We start from the raw sequence: 23,913 nt of genomic DNA on the forward strand, positions 1-23,913 counted from the left end.
TTATAAAACTCATAATCTACTTTCAGCCTACATTTCACCAGTATCTTAAACATGCTCAGCACATCATCACTCCCCTCCTGCTGCACTCTGTTCTTTCTAGTCTTATAAATAGCCAGCTTAACCTGCCCCACCAGGAAATTCACAATCTGATCGATTCTTTTTGTTTTCTTCCAATACCCATTTTCAAAAATGAAAACTGTGATGTTAAAATTTAAATTGAAAGCAGTAAAAAACTGAGCTAAAAGACAAAAAATGGGTGCTAATCGGGAGCATGCGCTAAAACAATGAAACACGGTCTCTTTCTGAGCACAAAACGGACAGGAATCAGACACACCAGGGTTAATAATGCTGATAAAAGCACTGACAGCAACAATCATGTGTAAAACCCTCCACTGCAGATCCCCAGCTCTCTTATTGAGGGGGGGGGGGGGGGGGGGGGTTTATACAAGCTGCTCCAGGCTGGCACTGTACTCTCCTCCTCTTCCAGCCTGGCTCTCCAGGGTGTGTCAGGGAGTGTGGTTAGCTGGGTCTGATGCTTAACAAGCACGCAAACTCTGTACAGGGCTTTGCCCTCCATGCTTGAGACAAGCCTCCCACTCAACCCCTCTGCTTCCAGTAGCGGCCCTGGAGGCCCCGCTTCTTCCCTGAAAGCAGGAGACACTCGCAAGCCAGGGAACGGGGGCGGGATATCAGGGAGAGGGTGTCCCTGGAACAACTCTTTCAGAAGCAGCCGTCCCTCCGGAGACAAAGCGGATCTGAGCCGGCTCAAAAACCTCTCCACTCTTTGTACTGAGTGCACTCCCAGCTCAGCACTCAGCCTTTCCGCACTCAGCCAGCAGCCCTGCCGCAGGTCCAGCAGGTGGCGCAGCTTCGTGAGGCGAGCTCTGATTAGCTGGTGGTTCAATGCAGGGGCATCGGTGCTTGGAGGAGCAAGGAGCGTGTTGTTTACAATTGGCTCTTCCAGAAGCCAATGCAAAGTGGGGGCCTCCCCCCCTCTCTCAATCCTCAAAAGGCGCCAGGCCCTCAACATGCTCCTGTAGAAAGTGGGGAGCGATGACAGGTCCACCTGGCTGGAATCCACTAGGAACAGTTGCTTATCCAGCTGTAGCGCTCCTGCTCTCCTCAGCAGGGTGCAGGCCAGCAGTCTCCAGGACAGTGAGTCAGGTCCATATAGCAGCCGCTGGACTGACTGTAGTCGGAAAGCCGAGACCCGGGTACTCACATCCATCACACCCTGACCTCCTTTCTCCCTTGGCAGGTACAGCACTCCTTTCCTTAGCCAGTGCAACCCGTCCCAGAAGAAATCCAGCATCACCTTCTGCACCTCTTCCAGTAGCCTCTGCGGTGGTTCCAAACACACCAGCCGGTGCCACAGTGTGGATGCCACCAGGTTGTTAATAATCAGAGCTCTGCCTCTGTAGGAGAGCTGCGGGAGCAGCAAGTGCCACCTGCCCAGTCGCCCCTTCACTCCCTCCAGCACCCCCTCCCAGTTCTTTATCTCGCTGATGTCGTTCCCTAGGTGCACCCCCAAGTACTTGAATCCTCCCCTGCTCCATTGAAGCCCTCCAGGCAACGTTGGGGGTCCGCAGTCCTCCCACTGCCCCAGCAGCAGTGCACAGCTTTTATTCCAGTTCACCTTGGCTGAGGACAATGTCTCAAAGTCTACAAGGGTGCTGTGCAGTGTCTTGATGGCCTGCTCCCCCTTGACCATCACCACGAGGTCGTCAGCGTACGCTGACACTGTGACAGGGGGGCCAGGGCAGTGCGGTATAGACAGTCCACTGATCCCTCGACGCAGTTCTTGGAGCAGGGGTTCGATGGCCAGGGAGTACAACATGCCTGACAGTGCACAGCCCTGTCTAACCCCCCTCTGTACTCTGAAAGGAGCACTTAGCCCACCGTTTATCTTCAGTACACTGTGAATGTCACGATAGAGCATCTGAGTCATGGCTATGAAGACAGGGCCGAACCCGAAGGCCTGCATGATCCTCCACAAATACTGGTGCTCAACCCAGTCAAAAGCCTTTTCCTGATCAGACCAGTGTTTAAGCCAAATATCTTGGAGACTTCCAAAATGTCCCGAATCAAAAATATGTTGTCAAAGATTGACCTGCCGGGCACACAGTAGGTCTGGTCTGAGTGTATCACTGAGCCCAGGACATCCCTCAGCCGACTGGCCAGGGTCTTCGACAGCAACTTGCAGTCCACACATAACAGTGAGACAGGTCTCCAGTTCTTTATCTCACACAGGTCCCCCTTTTTTGGCAGCAGCGTTACCACAGCCCTCCTGCAGCTAAGTGGCAGCTCTCCTTTGGCCAGGCTTTCATTGTAAACCGCCAGGAGATCCCCCCCGAGTTCACTCCAGAACGTTTTATAGAACTCTGTGGGCAGGCCGTCTATGCCAGGGGCTTTCCCGTTGCTCAATCCACTGAGGGCAGTGGAGAGCTCCTGCAGAGGGAGTGCTCTTTCCAGCCCCTTCCTCTCCTCTTCAGGGACCTGTGGCAGACCTTGGTGGAAGTAGTGTGTGTTAGCTGTGTCTGCTCCTCCTACCTGACTGGAGAACAGCTCTGTATAAAACTGCACAGCTCTCCTGCGGATCTCTCCTTGCTCCTGCAGCTCCCTCCCATCCTCCGCACGTAGGCAGTGGATCAGCTTGCTCTGTCCCTGTTTTTTCTCCAGGCTGAAGAAATATTTGGTTGGGGTGTCCACCTGCGATACACTCTGGAACCTTGATCTTGTTAGCGCTCCCTGTGCTTCTGTGTCCAGCAGGTCAATGAGTAACGCTTTTTTTTCCTTTGAGATCCTCAACAAGCCTACTATTTGATGTGGACTCTAGAGCCTGCTGAAGCTCCAGAATGTCCTTCTCCAAAGATCTCATTGACTCATTGATGCCCCTTGTAACGCTCACAGTGTACTGCTGACAGAGCTGGCGAATCTGCACCTTCCCCACATCTCACCACTGTGTCAGGGAACTAAAACTGGCCTTTTGCCTTCTCCACTGCTGCCAGAAAAAATTAAAACAGGTTTTAAAATGTGCATCATTGGTTAATAGGGTGTTAAAATGCCAGTAGGCGCTGTGCGTTCTAACTGCCGGAATTAAAACAGTTACTACTAAAACACTGTGATCGGACAAACCAGTATGGGTGATAAAACAAGACTTTACAGTGCTGAAATGGTGTTTAAAATAGTAAAAACGGTCTAATCTGGCCAGAGAGAGCTTATCTCCCCTCGCTTTTACCCATGTGTACTGTCTTTTGTTAATATTCAAAGTTTTACACAGATCTTTTAACTCACACTTTCCTGTTATACGGCGCATCTCTCTGGCTGATAATGTGTGGGGTTCTACGTGACTCCTGTCCTCTTTGTCATTTTCTGTACAATTAAAATCTCCACCCAGAAAAAGATACTCCTCCGCTTCACATTTAAGAAGGGTTTCCTCTAAAACCTTTAAAAATAAAACTCTTTCTTTTCCGTCGGTTGGTGCATAAATGTTAATAAAAACAAGTGAGGTCTTCTTCATTACTGCACGCACTACAAGGAGACGTCCTTTAATAACCTCCTCAACATTAACAGAAATGGGTTTCACATTTTCAGCAAATAAAACAGCAACCCCGGCGCTCAGAGAGGACCCGTGACTTAAAACGATATCACCCTTCCATTCTTTCATCCATTCAGTACAATTCCTATCATCACTGTGCGTTTCCTGTAAAAACATCACATTTATATTCTTCTGTTTAATCAGCTCAAAAACAGCGGCTCTCTTCAGAGCATCTCGACACCCGTTAATATTTAAGCTCCCGATTTTAATTTCACCCATTAGATAAAAAAAGAAAGAAAACAAGCAGAAAGAAGCAGCGGAGAGACAGATAAAAGCGAGAGATAAACTACCCTTCATTACATTTTAATTTTGCTAAAACATTTTTTAACCTCCACTTTTCCTGATCGCTCAGACCTTCGCTTGATGTATTCTTTTTCAAAAAAACCCTTATAGTTGCCTTGAACAGACTTATGTTCGGAAAATATTCCTCGACCACTACATTTTTCTTTCCTTTTGTTTTCTGTAAAAACTCCCTAACCTTTTCCAGCTCATACCCCCCGGCCGGCCCCGATCTGCTCTGACTAGCCGAGGACTCCGCTGCCAGAGACGAGTGAGGCCGCCCTCCCGCGCGCTCTCCGACTCCGAGGACTCCTCGGTGACGCTGCTCGCAGCTAAAACACTCCACCGAGTTGCGGGTCTCCTTTCTTCTACACCTTTCCCTTCAGCCTCTCTCTCCTTTACCCCCGTTCCAACACCTACAATACCTCCTTCCTCTGTCTCTGTATTACGTTTTTTAGCTATTACTCCTCCGCTTCTTTTCCTTGTCCTCTTTTTTCCTGGGATTTTAAAATCTCCATCCTTTTCTTTTTCAGCTTCCGTCTGTGCTATCTCCTCCCCGATCTCTCCAATTTCCATCAAACCCGTCTCTGTTTCCTCGGCTGCAGCCCGCGCTGCAGCCCCTTCAGTGCTGCTTCCAGCCTCCTCCCCTCCCTCTGCCTCAACGCTACCATCTACCTGCTGTCCTTGGGCGTCTTTTCCCCAGATCAGCTCTGTTTCCCCATCAGCGACACTAGCAGCCCTTCCCAATTTGTTACTGCCACTGACTCCCGCTACCTCAGTGTCCACCTGGGCTATTCCCCTCCTTGGCTGAGGCTGCGGCCGAGTCCGCGCTCTCGGTCTCGGCCGCGGCCCCGACCCTGTCTCACCACCCTCCCCGGCTGCACCCCGTTCCTCCTCCTCCTCCTCCTCCTGCTCCGGACAGTTTCTAACAATGTGCCCCTCGCTCCCACACCTGAAGCACTTCATCGACTCCGAAGTTACAAAAAACACGTAATCATGATTATCAATTTTAAACTTTAAAGAGGTGTTTAAGTCATCATTAATATTATTTAAAATCATGTATACTTGCCTTCGGAAAGAGACGATGTGCTTCAGTTGTGGAGCTTTGCACCCCAGAGGAATCCTCTTAATCCCGGACATTACCTGCCCGTATCTCGCCAGTTCCCTCTCCAGAATCTCATTTCGGACAAACGGCGGCACATTTGAAATGGTGATCTTCCGAGACGGAGCTGATAGTGGCAGCACTGGCGTGAACGTGTCGTTTAATACAACCCCATTCTCAACTACTTTCTGTACTAGCTCCGTTGTTTTTAGAAAAATGACAATAGCTCCATTCATGCGTGAAGCCGATTTGATATTCTCACATCCAGCTATCTCCCCGACTGCCAACACACACCTCTCCAAAGGGCAGAACTGTTCCGGGGAAATTTGAACTCCATGTCTCCTAGTTAATTTTTCAAAAGCGTAGTTTGGGGGGGTAGCCCCCCCCGGAGCGGCCATTTCAGCCACAAAAGCCGACACCAAATAAAACACCTCCCTTAACTACACTTTTAAAATGAAAAGTAAACTTTGTAAAACTGTTTAAAACCGAAGAAAAGACAGTAAAGAATAGAAAAGAGAAGAAAACCAAACCTCGACCACTCTCACACACCTTCCAAAACTCCGCCCACTCACTCTACACACTCACGAGAGAGAGAGAGAGAGAGAGAGAGAGAGAGAGAGAGAGAGAGAGAGAGAGAGAGAGAGAGTATTTTACTGCCAAACGTACGAGCAGGGAAATAAAGAAAAAAGGAAAGGAATAAGGAGAGTCCTTTTGTGTGTGTGGTTTTGTTGCTAACCCGTTCACCCTTTGTCGCCATAGAGCACTGACGGGACGCTCCAGGAATACTTCAGAGGAGCGCGGACCCGGAAGTGGCGGACTGTGTACAGCGGTTCCCCTCGCTGGCTTTGAGGAAGGACGGACTGGGGTTTTTCCCGTTGAATATATTTGTGTTTCGTTTCTCCCGTTTCATTTGGGACTGCAACCCTTTTTCATTCTTTTTGGTTTGTCGGGCTACACATTGTTGTGTATCCCGGCGCTGTTATTATTATTATTATTTGACCGGGTTACACATTGCTGTGTATCCCGGCGTTATTTTGTTGTTGGGTTTTGCCGTGTGCGAATTAAAAACCCAGGAGTTATACCAACAAACCTGGACTGGTCTATTCATTTCTCATCACCCACTCAGCTATACCTGTCACAGGGTGTAATATGGAAATGCATGGACAGGGTATGGAGAGAAAGCAGGAAAGGATCTGAGATTAACAAAAAAGTGGCAGCCGGCTGACTTGTTGGAGCAAATGGTGTTTTTTAACCGCTCAAGTCTGTTAGACGCCTCAGCTATAAGATCACATGTGGCTGAGCTGCTTAAAAGAGATATGTTCGACATTTCTAAGACCTGGCTCTCCAGGACAGATCAAAGGTTAGATTATTTTCACTTTATGATCACAGCTGGCAATCAGTTCTGGAAATAATTGTCGGTCAGACCGGTCTGATACTCTGCAAGCATTCAATCACACTATGATTTTACAGAACACTTTCTTTTTTGTTGCATGAGAGCTTGTGGATGTCCAACAGCTTGCTGGGTGTACAGGACTGTATTTCTCAGAACTGGCTATAAACAGATAAACAGAGGAGCTCCTGAGAGGCCTCGCAGGAAGCTGCAGCTGGTCCAGGAATCACTTCATGTCCAAAACATCCAAATCTAAGAATGTATGCTGCAAGTTTGTTAAAGATTGGTGCAATATCAAGGCAGTTCTTGTGCTCTCCGTGTAGAGTGTGGCAGACAGACAGACTTAGAAAAGCACATCAAACACAAAGACGCTTGGCCGAAGACATGTTTCATATACATTTTTGCTCATCAAGTCTGTACATATGACCGTATTCACAAAACATCTACCATCAACTAAATTTTTTCATACTATCACACAACCATGAATGTAAAGTCCATCTTCAAACATATGCAAATTATTAGATTTGCATATTAGAAATTATTAGGTACCAAATCTAATGATTTATAGTGCTGCTAAAACATGCTGTGCCATATTCAATCAATCAATCTTTATTTTATATAGCGCCTTTCATGGTGGACCACCATCACAAAACGTAACAACAAGAATATCCATAATACTTTAAATACAGAGAAATGCATGATACATGCTATACAGTAAAAAAAAAAAACATTATATTTGGAGTCTTCCCTCTTACCTTAGTGCTCAAGTCCCACAACTAACAGTCTTCTATGTTTTCAGACTCTTTTCTCTTTTCTTTTCAAGGCTCTGAAAACTGTTCAATTCTCTGAGGGAAATCCAGCTGTGCGGCAACGCCTATTAACAGCTCTCGAGTACCCAGCTGTGGGGCAACGCCTATTAACAGCTCTTGAGTACCAGCTGCGGAGCAATGCCTATTAACAGCTCTCGAGTACCCAGCTGCAAGGCAATGCCTATTAACAGCTCTCGAATACCCAGCTGCGAGGCAACACTTATTAACAGCTCTCGAGTACCCAGCTGTGGGGCAACGCCTATTAACAGCTCTCGAGAACCAGCTGCATTCGCAACGCTCATTAACAGCTCTCTCGAGAACCCAGCTGTGGGGCAATGCCTATTAACAGCTCTCGAGTGTCAGAGTTTCTGTCATTTCAGGGGCCCGGTAGACCAACACGTCTGGCCTCAAACCCTTCAAGAAGGCTCCCCGGGTGGGTCTCCCCTTCAGCATCACTCCCCTACACGTTCCTAAGCACTTTTATCCCTGAAACCACACCTCAACCTCTATGAACCTGAGGCCAAGCCTCTACCTAACCCTTATGCAGCCCTGGCTTCTGTCCCGTGAATTTTAAACCAACACAGTTTGTTTGACAGGTTGTATAAGTATTTCTTACACATTGTTTTTCTGTTTCTGTAGCCAACTAGGAAATTACATAAAAGTACACTTAAGTAAAACTTCAAACTTCAAATAAGTAAAACTCCAAAAGACAAATGCGTGAATCAACCTTATTTCCAAGTGCAACTCTGGACTTCCACAGAGAAGGTCTCCGAAGTAAATTGCATTGCTATAAAAAGACAGGCATTGCATTCCCAGTTTTAGATTCACAAATTACTATAAAGAAATTAACCCTTTGCGGTCCATTGTTGGACCTGGTCCGACATTGCAATTATTCCTATCCGGTCCATTGTCGGACCCTGTCCGACATCATCAAAAAAACGCAAAAAACTGGTTTCTAGTCGTTTTTTCTCCGGAAAAAGCAAAGAAAACCATTCAATGGCCGAGTGGGAGCGACAGGAGCCGAGACAAGCCCGAAAAAAAAGAAACAAATAAAGGCGTATCTCATGAATAGTCATACTTGCCCCTGGCATCCCATATGGGCGGTCATAAGGAAACAAGCTGTCTGATACTGCATCAGCGCACGGAGAATATCACAGACATTTGCTGAGCTTTTTTGAGATGTTATAGTAATAAAATAATGACTTGGATTGCATTATTGAGGAGTTTGGTGATAAAACGAGTGATCAGGAGATGATTGATTGGTATGTACGACTATTATTATTATTATTATTTATTTCTTAGCATATGTGAAAGCGATAGCAAACGAAAGGGTGGGGCGGGGCTGGAGATGCCTAGTGAGTGCTTTGTTGATATGCAGGGCCATTTAAACCCGTTTGACTGTGGAAAAAAATACTTTTAAACAGCGCGTCTAAAATTAACTGCGCGTGTGAAAATAAATTGGACCTGACACGCCTGACGCGCACTTAATAAATGGACTGCAAAGGGTTAAAAAGGTTTTCATAAACTAGTGCTGACAGTGTTCTAAACTGTTTCTCAGGCCATGCAGTCAAGTACTTAAAATCATTATAAAAACTAGTTTAGCTGGTACCTTCTCAGGCAACCAAACCGATATCTTGTTTCTGGTCTGCCGTTACTAGTGATTTCAGTCACGAAACAAAGCAAATACATTGGGCCTTATTTACGAAAGGGCGCTAAACTTTGTGGTGCGAGATAATTGCAATCAGTGTGCAAGTTCATGATTTCCGTATTTACTATTGCAATTTTATTCATTATCGCGTACAATACTTGGCATATTATGGCGCGCACTAAATTTAGTGCACACTATGGTAATCAGACTGAATAAGTGATTTTTACAGTAATGCATGCTGATGTATTTAAATGAGCATCCAGCTCAGAATAATGAGATGAGTTCTAGTCACATGTTCATTTTGAGGATGTTAATTTTTGTACGTGCATTATCCCTTTCAAGACCAAGCATTTTTCAGTTGGATGCTAGCCTAGGACCAGGAGTTTTTTGTCTGTAGTTGACTCTCTTCCTATAAAAAATCACTATTTTTTACAGTAGCATCTTGGAAATTATTATTATTTGTTTATTTAGCAGAAGCCTTTATCCAAGGCAACATACAGAGACTAGGGTGTGTGAACTATGCATCAGCTGCAGAATCACTTACAACTACGTCTCTCCCGAAAGATGGAGCACAAGGAGGTTAAGTTACTTACTCAGGATCACACAGTGAGTCAGTGAGTGAGTCAGGATTTGAACCAGGGACCTCCTGGTTACAAGCCCTTTTCTTTAACCACTGAAAGTTTTGTTGAAAAATATTGATGTTTGGGCAAATTACAAGACATTGTTGCAATGACTAATACACATTATTCTCATGGTCTTTATAAGCAATAATGGACACTACTCTCGATTTATTTTCTCAAATAAATATTTATAAATAAAAGAATAGTTATCCATTCCATTATTATCAGTAATAAGGAAAAAACATACCTGATACATTTAGTTCATTAAATAGTATCTGCTTATATCCACTCATTTATTGATATTTATAAATGTATATATTAGATTAAAACACATGAGACAGAATAAATGTTCTAATATAATTATAAGTCAAATACATCGGATTTACAGTGTTTTTTTTTTTTTATTAGCTCTAAAGAAGTTCCTATGATGTTTGGTTTCTGCTTTTGTCTCCGCCCCTTTAGACACTAACTGCCCCTCTCAGTGACGTCACATGAAAAACTATCAGGAAATGAAAGTCAGTCCTTCCCTATCCATTGATATGTGTTTCAAGCCTGTACTGCAAAGTACGGTGGCCCTGTAAGTCATCAAAACAAAGTTTTTTTTATTGTGTTTACACGATCGCGGTCCTAGAAGCCCACTTCAATACGACCGTGTTAACACCATCCCTGTTCTTAAAGAGTTAAAGGGTTAAAGTGATTATTTATTAGTGTGTATTGATAACAGGCTTTAACCACTGATAGGTGCACTATTTAAACCTCTTTTTTCTGGGCTGAAAACTAGTGAAGTGTAGTTCAATTCTTTTTACTGACTCGATTTGTTGGATTCATTGTTTAGTGAATCAATTCAATAGATGTGTACGTTAGATTCACTGATTCACTAATGCAAAATAAATACATCTTGCGGAATTACTTGGTTAGCCATTTAAGTTAAGACTGCATGATCCCTAGTCAATAAGTATGCAGGCATGTTTTCAGTCAATTAATCAACATTTTACTTAATGTATTTTATAGTACAGAAATAGGCAGATATAACTAAAAGCAGCTTTCCTAAAACACTGACAAAAAAAACATATCACAAATGTAATATAATCTTATAAAATAGAAGACTATTTTATTTCAATGGAAATCTCAAAGAGTAAGAAAAAAAGATGTCAGAGTATATAATGCTAAGTCTCAATATTTAACTTATATTCCAAAATATAATGTTTTTAACAGCACTGAAAAAAAAAAAAAATACTGACAAGCTGTGAAAATGCGAAATAGTAAACAGCACCTCTATGAAGTGTACCTTTGTATGCCTTCTGTCCGGACACTTGACTTATTTTCTCACACACTTGATAACAATGCTCATTGCGTGTTCTAATTTTGCAACTTTTCCACATAGTGGTTGTTGATGCAGAATCCAGTGTAAGAAAATTGGTAGTTCTGCATTTATTTCATTAATTTTTCCAGCACTCTGCTAGCCAGTGTACTCTCTGTACCCTCTGTTGTAATCCTAGTTAGCTTCTTCCAAGGTATTTCTGCGCTTTCCACGACTTCTTGGAGTAAAAAAAAGTCCTTTCCTGAAGTTGTGTTGTTCATGGAATCCATAGCTTCTTTCATTTCCAGTAAACTCAAAATGTGTTGCTAAATCGCGATTTCACAGACTGCGTGGAAATCCTGAAATTAGCCCAATAAATGTATTATTTCATAATTATTATTTGTATTTCATACCAAAAAAAATCACATTAACTAAAGTGTACAGCTGTGCTGTGTGCCTGCGTATACTATTCACCATGCACATAGTGCTTTGCCGTGATTATGTCATGTGACTGCAGTATATGCAATCTAGGCAGGAAATTAAAATACAACACACTGTAAACAAGAAAATGGATGTCTAAAAAGTTTTGCTTTGGAGAATTGATTTATATTGTGGGGCAAAGACCTGGGAACACTAACATCTATTGTCAATGGAAAAAATGAACATATAGCGGAGGTACTTTGATTGGCATTTCCGATTTTCAGGAATTATTCCCCAGGACAAAACTACTGCAGTTTAATAGAGGATCTAGTGTTTCTCCCTGTTACATTGAGGCAGACACACAGTTGAAATCAACATCATTATTCACAAGCGTTGTAATGATAGCCTCACTTACAATTGGTGTGTGGTAAGCAGTAAGTTCCTCTGAATTAACAGTTGTAAAGCTCTGTGGGATGAAAATAATGTACAAAACACAGTTGCCTTGATCATCAGTGTCCTCGTCGCATACAACACAAACAGACTCAGAATCTTTCATTTTGCCATTAAAATTTTCTTCGTGAGCTGCATACATGGATCCACAATTCTGGATTTTTTCATTAAAAAACATTGTAATATTTCACTGACCAGCTGTTGTGTCGGTCTGTTCGCTGCACAAAGGCTTCCACTAATTCAGACGTGTTGATATTATGTGTTTCTCCACTTTCTGTGCTCTTTTTAAACAATCCTGTGATTGTGACCTGCTTGTTCAGTAATTGTTTAGCCTGAACTTGAAGTTTGATTTTCTTGATTTGTGTACTGCGCTGTCAAGATGCTTACCAATCGTACCTTTTCTTAGATGATCCAAAGACACATTACAAGTTGAGCAAAACAGAATCCCAAAACGTCCCCTTTTCGTAGCTCTGAACGCGACTGTCTGTTGAAATGAATGTAGCTTTTCTTTTATTGTCAGCTGTCTGCATTTTTAATGTTAATCATACACTGCAAACTAAAACATCAACAATATCTAAACAACCATTTTAAACTTCCCGCCTCTGACTCACATGTTACGTCATTGTACAGTATGAGGAATTTACCAATCATGAAGTCAGTATTTGTTTGACCACGTTGCCGTAGTAACCAAATACACAACATTGACACTGGACCGTGTACAGCTACTGTAGCGCTGCTTCTACTTGATAAAAGCATGACATGAACAGGGGAGGTAAAGAGTAATGGAAAATACTGGAAGGAAAATAAAATGCAGATTTTTCATGGTAGGCCGTCAGATACATGATTTCTGTGAAATTCGTGATATTGTGAATTTTCCAGGGCCCTACATATAAGGCTAGTATGATCTGTGCTCAATCTGTATCTAGTTATTACCTCCTCCTCACACAGCCCTAGTAACGTCTGCCTGGTCCAAATACTCTCTCCCTGACTCTTCTTCTTGCGCTCAAGTGAAGCTCTTCTGCTGATTCTGTGTCACACCGCCTGTTTTCAATAAGCAGTACTTTTAACACACACTGTGGCACCTAGTAAAGTTAGCACCCTTAAGTGAATATGGTTTGCATATACCTCCCTTGCGGTATTTTGTGACGTTATTTGCTTACATTTCCACCCATTAACATTATTCATTCTATTTAAATGACTCGAACGCGGTACTTTTTCAGCATGCTTTTTTCCATGCGCTAGGTTGCCTGCCACTGGTTAGTGAATACAGCAGGTGTACAAAGCATGCAGTAAATGGGGCTTACTGTGTGCAAAACACGTTACCGCTGTTTAGTGAATGAGGCCCACAGTGCACAAATGTACTTCTGAAGAACAAAACCTAATCTATTCAGATAATCTAATAAGTAATTATGTTTTGCTGTGATGAAAACCCTTTACATTGTGTTTAAACATGTTAAAAAAGTGAGTAAATCTCAAATTCAGAAAAGGGTTAAATACTAAAGCAGTTGTCCACAAGTCCTACTAAGAGCAGACAATTACTGAAAGAGACACACTACAGTGCCATTTGCAGAGGTACTTTTGATATATTCTTCTGTTCACGTTAGGCAGAGTTTGATCTAGTAATCTGCTTCCATGTTGTCTACCCAAGTCACGAGATTCTTCTCCTGCTTTACCATAGTCTACATGGCTGTTTTTATGACACCCGCGTGTCAGTCTGCCTCTTTTTGTGCCTCTTGAAGATAAAGCTACATAATCAGTGTGTAGTGAGGGGCCACGGCCACATCCCCAGCATGTATTGCCTGGTGTTTACAGATTCAAGGCTGCAGTTTGTCACTGCCCCTGGAAGAGAGGAATGATGTGGTGCTAGGAATCAATTAACCTTTTAAAGTTCTTTTTTTGCCTGTGTTTCATTCTATTCTGACAGGTTTATCAGGGGAAATCACATTTTATTCTGTGGTGCAAAAAAAAAAAGCAATTTTATCATCACTGAAATATTCCTCAAGTGAGCTGCATGACTGAAGTTCAGGGACTGATGGTAGGTGTTTTGTTTTTTAATGCATCGCTTCTGAATGGTGTTGGAGTGACAGCGCAAGAAAGTGTCATCCTCTATCATCTGTGATACACGTACAGCAGCAATATTAGCTTTCCCACACTGTGCCCTAGGGTTAGCAGTCTCACTGTCCATTCAGTCCTTTGACTTTCAGAGACTGCAAAGCTAGCTATCTGTGCCACATATATTAACTCAACACCATCATTGCATGCCTGGACTGTAACCAAAGTAGCAAACAAAACATATTGGTACCTGCTTTTAAAATGAAAAAACCTGAAAGACTAGAAGTGCTGGTAAGTTAAGCAGAGCAACGAGATGTTACGGCATTGCTATCAGATGTTTTATATTTGAATATGCACTTATTATTTTGCTGTCAGTCTTATATGTTTCAAACCCAACACAAAAAGAAAAGGGGCTGTGGCAGGATGGCTTGGTGGTGACGTCACAGACCAGGAAGAGACAGACCAGTACTGCGGGATGAAGCACTGTGTGCGTATTTATTAAGTATAAATAAAATATTTAAACAAACACGACACAAAACATTATACACAAAACAAAAGGCATGCTGGCAAAAACAAATAATAGACAAACAAGTAACGTACTGGTTTAAAGCCAGCATGAGTAGCAATTGTTTATGTTCTTTGAAATTCTTACATCTTTTCACTTACGTTCCTCCTCAACAACCCCCAACCTCAAGTGAGAGATCCCTACCTCTTTTATGCAGCTGTGCCTGGGCTCGATTGCTTGTTAATCACTGAATTGGGCCCAGGCACATTCTGCATGTGAACCTAAAACACCTGTGCACACATACATTTTAAACAATAATAAACCAGCACAAAACACAGGGGCACTTAAAAATATGAAATAATTAAACACAGGTTTGAAATATGGGCTTTGTATTATTTAAGAGAACTGTTTTTATTTTTTAGAAACCTGTTATATTTGAGATCAGCTCTAAAGTTTATGAAGCTGGGGTGTAGTGATCAAACAAATTACCAGAGCTGTCCTAGAAATGAATAGTGTACATTGTAAACAATTAACCTTTACTACATGAGATACACACTGACTCAAAATGCATGTGTTATAAATCAAGTTGTTTTTTGCAGCCATTTCTATGTACGGTATATTTAAAAAAAAAGAAAAATAATTGTCACGCCCTGTAATGGGAGTAGTCTGTGTTGACTATCTGGCATGCATGGTTCTGCTGGAAGAGGGCTGCAGCCTCGTAAGATCCGCCTGTCAGTCATGGCGATGACACAGAGAGATGGGGAAGAGGGTGTGTTGGCTTTCCCTCTCTCTGAGTGGCTGAGAGGCAGGCCTTGGGGGATTGCTGGGCCCATAAGAACTGCGCTTGGTTGTGCATTCAGGTGGCCATGTTTGGGAATACACAGAGACGCTGGCTGTGGAGGGCAGTGTAAACATAGACCAGGCAAAAACGCCAGTGGTTGGAGCGAGCGACCAAAACAGGCAAGCACGGCTGAGGAAGACAGCCAGCAATAAATAAATCATTTATTAAAATATATGGTTACTTACACGAGGGGACGTGTGTAGTGATAGGGGAACCTTGGCCACCCTAGTGTATAGTGCACAGCGAAGCGTAGGATGGAGACCTGAGCTGAATGGCAGAGCAGTGGTGGGAGCACTGCGTAAGCAGCACTTTTGTAGTTTTATTACTGTGTTTTATTTTCCTTTTTCATTTCGCCTTTGGTTTTCATTATTATTTTTGAGCACCTGTGAGTGCACCTGCATATACCTGTGTTGGTAACCTGTGGTCCTGATTACCGTTGCCGGTATACAGGCCACAGACAACAGCGCTGTCTGCGGGCTAAAATAAATCAAAAAGAAAAGAAATAAAACTGGGCACCTGTGCAGTGTTTGCAAATACAATCTTCTGTCTCCTGTGTCAGTGAATACCCCCACCCTTCCACACGCTCACATTTACACAAAAAAAAACAATTTAGGATGTTTCTAATTTTTTAATTCTTTTTTCTATTTCCTCTTCTGAGCTTCTCTTTGATGCGCATATTGAGACATACTTCCTGCCTGTCTGTTTCGAGCTTTCTCTGGTTTTACTGAAAAATATCTGCACTTACAGTTATATAATTCCTTGGCAACTGAAGTCAAACATACTCATAGCAATGTTGATTGGCCTTTATCAGTCTCTTTACCTTTGACCCAAGAGTTTACTGTAGAATTTGGGCTGGGGGTGCAGCAATGCACTCCTGTAATGAATATATATTTTATTATTTTATTTTTTTATTTGGCATATTTATTTATTTATTTATTTATTTATTACCTTCCTCACGGGCACACTTGACGCCCAGGCCCTGTAGCTATACTATGGCTGCTACGGCGATATGTATGGCACTGTTTGTATAGCTAACATGCAAAGCTATCCACTGGCACTAACACAGATGGAAAAGGATGGGGCAAATCATGTCACCCAAATCACATTAAAGGGCAAAGGGACTTTGTTTTTTCTTCAAAATCAGGGGCAAACACTTTTTGCACTAGCATGATAGGCTTGCCAGGCCCATAGACTCCTATAGACGCTTTGGGTTGCATTTTGTTAACCCAATATTGAATTATCTTTCATTTTTACACAATCATGAGGATTCTCTGTATTTGCATGCTTCGCTGTTCATAATTGATGCCCACCTACAAAAAAGCAGCACAATCAAACCCAATGCTGCCCCCCCCCACCCAACAGCCTTTCTGAGGACAGAGCCCCCCTCTTTCCATCTTCACCACGAGTGCCTATTACAGTTAGTTCCTTCAGCTGTCCAGAGTTCTGAATTCTGGGATGCATCTATGAAGTTGTATTTTGTTTTATCCAAATACAATGGCAGTCTGGCACTTTAACCTTAACCGTTTTTTTTTTTTTTTTTTGTCAACTAATTTATCTAGCAGCAAAAGCAGTAAGCATTCAAGAATACAATCTGGATGCAATTGTCTGCTTGTATTTTACATTTACATTACAATTTACATAGATTTTATTTTTTTTTCTCTGCTCAACAAAGTAAAAGTTCAAACAAAGTTTCCTGTTTCAGGTTGAAGGATAAAAAGCATACTTAGAGAAACTCTTTGTCGTAAAAACATGAGAAAAAAAATATGTATATACTGTGAGTGCATGAAATCAGTTCATGATGCTTCCTTTTGATGTGATATTCCTATTTTATAAACCACTTAAATCTCAGAATTGTGTTGCATGCAGTTTTGAGTTGAATTCACATTGCACGGCATTACTGACAGCCTGTATGTGTATCTGCCCATTTTACATACCAATAACTGCAAGCAGTGTATAATCCACATTTCTGTAGCGTGCAGTATCAGTGGTTCTATCATGCTTCCATTAGGAATCCATAATGTATTTATCATGTTTCTGTGCTTGCTTTTGGCATAAGTGCTTGCACTAATGCGTTGGATGTACCATTTAGCATTCAGCATTTCCTAGTCAAGATGACATTTTTACAGATCAGAATTTATTGGATCGCCTTGTCTGACAATGTTGAAATTCCAGTGACATGTTGCTAGATAATGGAAACTAGTTTTTCATTAAACATGTGCTGACCACATAAATTGAAAGGATAACTGTAACAATCAAATTTGCTCAGAAGAACCAGGGCCACCTTAAAGGATGATTCCCCATACAGTGAAATCTGGTACAGATTAGTTCATAGTTCTTACACACACTGAGTTGGATGGAGTAAGGTTCCTCCTTTTAGGTGGGATATGGATGAATTCCCTGGAAGGGTGATAAAAACAGTAAAAGATTACACTTCTATTATTGGATGGATTATCCAGGAGCAAGCTCCAAGGTGGAGGAAGAGCAAAAGCAATGCAAGCTGCGCTCACTCTTTTCTGTGGTGGTCAGCCATTCTGGTATATTATTATTATTATTATTATTATTTATTTCTTAGCAGACGCCCTTATCCAGGGCGACTTACAATCGTAAGCAAATACATTTCAAGTGTTACAATACAAGTAATACAATAAGAGCAAGAAATACAATAACTTTTGTTCAAGCAAAGTACAAGTGTGACAAACCACAATTCAATAATACAGCAGGTAATAGTGATAGTTACATCAGGATATGATTAAATAGTGATAGTTACATCAGGATGTGATTAAATACAAAGTACTACAGGTTAAACACTTGGCAGATTACAGTATTCTGAAGTACAGGATTAAATGCAGTAAAATAGGGGGCAGATAAAAGCAAAATAAAGCACATTTACATGAAGGGTGATAGTGCCCCAGGATACAAACAGAGGAGTTCTACAGGTGTTGTTTGAAGAGGTGAGTCTTAAGGAGGCGCCGGAATGTGGTCAGGGACTGGGCAGTCCTGACATCTGTAGGAAGGTCATTCCACCACTGCGGAGCAAGGGTGGAGAAGGAGCAGGCTCTGGAGGCAGGGGAGCGTAGCGGAGGTAGAGCTAGTCTTCTAGTGCAGGCGGAGCGGAGAGGTCGAGTGGGGGTGTAGGGAGAGATGAGGGTCTGGAGGTAGCTGGGTGCAGTCTGGTCAAGGCATTTGTAGGCTAGTACAAGAGTCTTGAACTGGATGCGAGCGGTGATCGGGAGCCAGTGGAGCGAGCGGAGTAGTGGAGTAGCGTGGGCGAAGCGAGGCAGAGAGAACACCAGGAGGGCAGCAGAGTTCTGGATGAGCTGGAGCGGACGGGTGGCGGACGCAGGGAGGCCAGCCAGGAGGGAGTTGCAGTAGTCTAGGCGGGAGAGTACCAGGGCCTGGACCAGGAGCTGGGTAGCATAGTTGGTGAGGAAGGGTCGGATTCTTCGGATGTTGCTCAGGAAGAATCGGCAAGTGCGTGCCAGAGTGGAGATGTGCTGGGAATAAGAGAGGAAGGGGTCCAGGGTGACTCCAAGGTTCTTAGCTGAGGAAGAGGGAGAGAGTGTGGTAGATTCCAGAGGAACAGAGATAGAGAGATCAGAGGAGGGGGAGGAGGAGGGAAAGAAAAGGAGGTCAGATTTAGAGAGGTTGAGTTTGAGGTGATGCGAGTGCATCCAGGAGGAAATAGCAGACAGACAGGTAGAGATACGGGAAGAGATGGTGGAGTCAGAGGTGGGGAAGGAGAGGAAAATCTGAGCATCATCAGCATAGAAATGGTATGAGAAACCATAGGATGCGATGAGGGGGCCCAGGGAGCGGGTGTAGAGAGAGAACAGGAGAGGACCCAAGACTGACCCTTGGGGGACTCCAGTTAAGAGAGGGTGAGGTGTGGAGGTTGCTCCACGCCAGGTTACCTGGTAAGTGCGGTTGGAGAGGTAGGAGGAGAACCAGGCCAGAGCAGTGCCAGAGATCCCCAGGTCAGCAAGAGATGATAGTAGAATAGAGTGATCAACAGTTTCAAAGGCAGCAGAGAGGTCGAGGAGAATTAGGACAGAGAAGAGAGAGGCAGCTCGGGCACACTCAAGTGAGTTGGTGACAGACAGGAGGGCGGTTTCAGTGGAGTGGGCAGAGCGGAAGCCAGATTGGAGAGGGCCAAGCAGAGAGTGGTTGGACAGGAAAGCAGAGAGCTGGCGGTGTACGGTCCGCTCGAGGGTTTTGGAGAGGAAGGGTAGGAGGGAGACAGGACGGTAGCTCTGGAGGGAGGTGGGGTCGAGGGTAGGTTTTTTGAGGAGGGGAGTGATAGAGGCTTTTTTGAAGGCAGAGGGAAAGATACCAGAAAGTAGAGAGGTGTTGAGAGGGAGGAGATGAAGGGGAGTAGAGCAGGAGCAGCAGCTTGAAAGAGGTGAGTGGGGAGGGGGTCCAAGGCACACGTGGTGGGTTTGTGACCCTGGAGCAGGGAGGGGAGGTCAGAGTCTGAGAGGGGCAAGAAGGTGGAGAAGGAGGGCGAGTAAGTAGGGGATGTAGTGGGTGTAGGGGTTGGAGCAGGAGGGGGTGCGGGGGAGGTAGAGGTGTTAAAGAGTTTGCGGATGTCTGAGATTTTAGAAGAGAAGGAGGCAAAGTCATCAGGGGAGATAGAGGAGGGAGGAGGAGGGGGGAGGGTTTAGGAGGGAGGAGAAGGTAGAGAATAGTTTACGTGGGTTGTTAGTGGAGGCTTGGATTACAGATTGGAAATAAGCACATTTAGCAGAGGAGAGAGTAGAGGAGAAGGAGGAGAGGAGAGTGCGGTAAAGGTCTAGGGCAGCAGGGAGTTTGGTTCTCTTCCATTTCTTTTCAGCAGATCGCAGTGTGATTCTTGCCGAGCGGAGCGCAGAGGAGAGCCAGGGATGGGGAGGGGAGGGGCGAGCAGGTCGGGAGGTGAGGGGACAGAGGGAGTCGAGGGAGGAGGTGAGTGAGGAGAAGAGGGTGGAGGTAGCAGAGTCTACGGAGAGTTGTGAAAAGGAGTCGATAGGCGGGAGGTGAGAGAGAGCAGTGGAGGCAAGGACAGAGGGGGAGAGAGAGCGGAGGTTACGGCGAGAGGTGATAGTGGGGGTAGGAGGAGCAGGGAGAGGGGGGAGAGAGACAGAGAAAAAGAGCTGAAATAGTGATCAGAGAGGTCCAGGGGGGTGACAGAGAGGGTGGAGGGGCAGCAGGCCCTGGAGAAGGTGAGGTCCAGTTGACGGCCAGCTTTGTGGGTAGGAGGGGACGGAGAGAGACAGAAGTCGAAGGAGTGAAGGAGAGGGAGGAATCCAGCAGAGTGGCTGGGGTTGGAGAGATGGATGTTGAAGTCACCCAACAGGACAGTCGGGGTAGACAGAGAGGGGAGGGAGGAGAGTAGATAGTCGAGTTCATCCAGAAAGTGAGTGAGAGGCCCAGGGGGGCGGTACAGAACAATGAGCAGGAGTTGACAGGGAGAGTTTAGTTGGACTGCATGAAATTCAAAGGTATTGACAGAGAGTGAGGTGAGATCGGAGGGGACAGAAAAGAGTAAGGATTATAACTCAATAACGGAATGCAAAATAAGCAGGGATGAGATGGAACTTTTAAATGACGCCTGTTGCCATGGAGACTTGAAAAAGTGAACCCATTCAGTTCATTTCAGACAAGCACAAATTTATAAAAATAACCTTAAAAAGTTGTAGTATAACAGCTTTGACCCTGTTGACCCTGTCAGATTTTACTAATTTGTCCGGATCCGGTACCTCTCGTGGCATGATTTATTATTTTTTCCACTGTTTGCAGTGTAAACATTCTAATAAAAGCGATCAGAGTTAAAGTTGCTTCTGCCTCCTCGTTATTTCTCCCGCCACCCATAAAAGCGCATCCTATCCTGCCACACCGATTCCAGACCTGCTCTCTTATTTGTTACTTACCTCGCGGGCCGGCGAGGTAAGTAACTGATCTTGAAACAGTGGTGGTCAGCTAGTGAGAGATCCCTACGTCACGTAGCCTAGGCTAGTCGTCGCTACTGAATTTGAAACGTGTCGTGGGAAAGGAAAGCCAAATCAAAAATGAGGGGGAAACTGCTCCTGATGGCGATGCCTTAGCTGTCTGCGCTTAATCCCGCCAGTTCAACATCACCACTGGCACGTCCTCCACTAGCTAGTAGACCTAGTGAGTCAGACTCGGCGGGAGAGGGGGGCGGGGTCGGGGAGGACTAGTGATGGGCAGTTCGATTATTTTTAGTGACTCGATTCATTTGATTCAGTTCAGTTTGGTGAATCGATTCATTTCGTTCATTTGATTCACTGATTCAATGACACAAAACCAATCAATGTAGACCGCATTAAGATTGTTTACGTAGGTTTATTTGAACCAGAAAGAACAAGTCGTTCACAAACTACACATCACAAAAGCTAGGGAGAATCTATATTTGGTTGACTTGGTTCATAAACATTAAATTAAATATAGTTTGACAAAAAAATAATAATATATATTTAAAATACTGGAGATAACAGTTTGAACCATTAGCATTGTTTAGCCATCAGTATCAATCTAATCTAATTTAATTTAATCTTTTTAAAAAAATAGTCAATAGTTTTTATGTGTTTTTTTTTCTATACATTTGGAGTCACCCATTGTTTTTTTACAATAACAAAAAAGAGAGCCTCGAACGAGTGGTATTTGTGGAACTAATCCGTGGTATTTATTCAGCACATAGCAAAATGCTGTTTGCCCAATTCCTCTTCTATCCAGTAAATCTAAATGGGATTAATCATGTAATCAATCACACGTTGAAGCACACCCATAACCGCAACATGTACATTTTATATAAACAAAGTTTAAACGTGTATATATTTAGTATTTTTCAGTGTTTAACACAGTAAAACATTTAGAAAATGTATATTTAATGTGCGTGTAAAATATAATAGACGTTTAAGAATGTCATCCATTAGAATGTGCAATATCCTCCTAAAAGGTTGTTGTATCGTAGCTGATACTACGTTTCACCTTGTGGACTAAGGGGAATCGCTGTCATTATTAAATTATAAAATATTTAACCGTAGTTGTAAATTGTCATGTATAAAATACATTCATTCCTCAAGGTCAAATATGTAATCACAAGTTATATAATTAAGCCTTGGGTACAATAACGTTACAATACCAGTAGATGTTTGTATTTATTTATTTTGGAAATTAGGTGTATATCTCAATTATTATTATTATTATTATTATTATTATTATTATTATTATTTAGTAATTTGGCTGACTTTACTCAAGATGACTTAAAAGTATTAATCATAGGGAGGGATGAAACTAGCAAAGAGTGTGTGGAATGTCCAGTAACGTCCTCTGACTCTGACGTAAAAAAAACAACAAAGAGCCCTCAGAAAAAAAGGTTTTTGAACATGCCCGAACCAAGGCCCATTTAGCGGCAGCAAGCATTGTAGCCAAGGCTAAAGATAACACCTTAACACAGGTTATAGTTACATTGTGTTTGTCACTTTTTTCTCATGCGTTCCGGTACCTCAGAGCCCCCTGGAACACCCCCCCTCTCGCACTCACTATGTGTTCCGGGACCTCCCGATTTACAAATTAAGCACTGCCCTGTTGTCCAGGTAAACATTATAAGAACGATCTTGGTGCTTGGAACACCTCTACCACAATACTGTGTTTGTTACGGTAACAATAACCCATAGTGTCTGATATCATCTTTAAAATGAAAGGATCTTTAAATATAAAAAATAACCAGAGCCACAGCAGAAATGTAAACACAGAAAGATGACAATTACAGAGCACAGGCTGTTAAACATGCATAATCCATACCTGAAGTGGGAAAGAGATCTGGGTGCTTTTATAATGAGTACCAATGCTAACCTCTAATAAAAATTAAACCATCCATACATGTACAGTACATGTTTTCAAAGTTGTTGAAGTACATGGCTTTTAACAGCAGACCGAACATGAAGTTTTGTGTGTCAAGAAATGAAACAGCAACTTACCTGTAGCAGAGATTTGAGAAGTAGTCAGAGCAAGAAGCGGTACATTGCTGTGGTAATGACTGTACTTAACGAGTTCATGCACAGTACTGATGGCTTCAATTACTACTCAATTCTCTTAACACTTACCTCCAGGTGAAATGGTGCTACCAAATTATTCAGCTCTAAAGATATTACTATGACCTACAGTACAATGCCTTGAATGATTTTGACCTATGAGGTGAAGAATCTATTTCTAGCCAGTATATAGTTTATGTAATAAAAAATTTAAGGATGTCCTTTTACTTATTTTCAACAGGGACAGCTAATGTCATAGGTGTGCAGGCATTTCTGAAAAATGCATGGGACAAACTTAATTTGTTTTCAAGGGGCATATCAACTGGTTCCCAGTACCCCCTCGGTAACTGTGTGGCACTGTCTGCACACCCTTTACACTGCTGCCCTTGGCCTCCGCAGTGATGACCAAACTGAAAGGAGTGCTCGCCAAGGCTTTAACATACTTAGTAGAATTCTTTCTTGTGGTGAAGATTTGTTGTTTCTTTGCTTGTTTGTCATACTTTAATTTGAAAATTGCACATATTTTAAAATTGAAGTAAAATGTACTGCCATATGATGGTACTAACTAAATCACCTCATGTGCTTGTTTTACTCCACACAGACAGAAAAAAACTGTATATCCTGAATTGAGGTATAGAAAAATAGCAAAGTAATAATCTTCAAAACAAGACAAATGGGGACCAGTGATAATGCTGCTAGTTAATACAACTGATTTGAAACCATGTTTAGCGCTCCTTAAAATAACTTAACCAATCACCCACATGTTTTTAATAGACGTTTCTTAACAATTGTATGTTTCTCTTGAGGAGATCTTGGGAGAAATCATCTTTGTCTTGGATTGTATATGCCATTGGTACCATTATATGTAT

The sequence above is a fragment of the Acipenser ruthenus genome, chromosome 27 (genome assembly GCF_902713425.1).
Source record: "Acipenser ruthenus chromosome 27, fAciRut3.2 maternal haplotype, whole genome shotgun sequence".
Lineage (NCBI taxonomy): Eukaryota > Metazoa > Chordata > Actinopteri > Acipenseriformes > Acipenseridae > Acipenser > Acipenser ruthenus.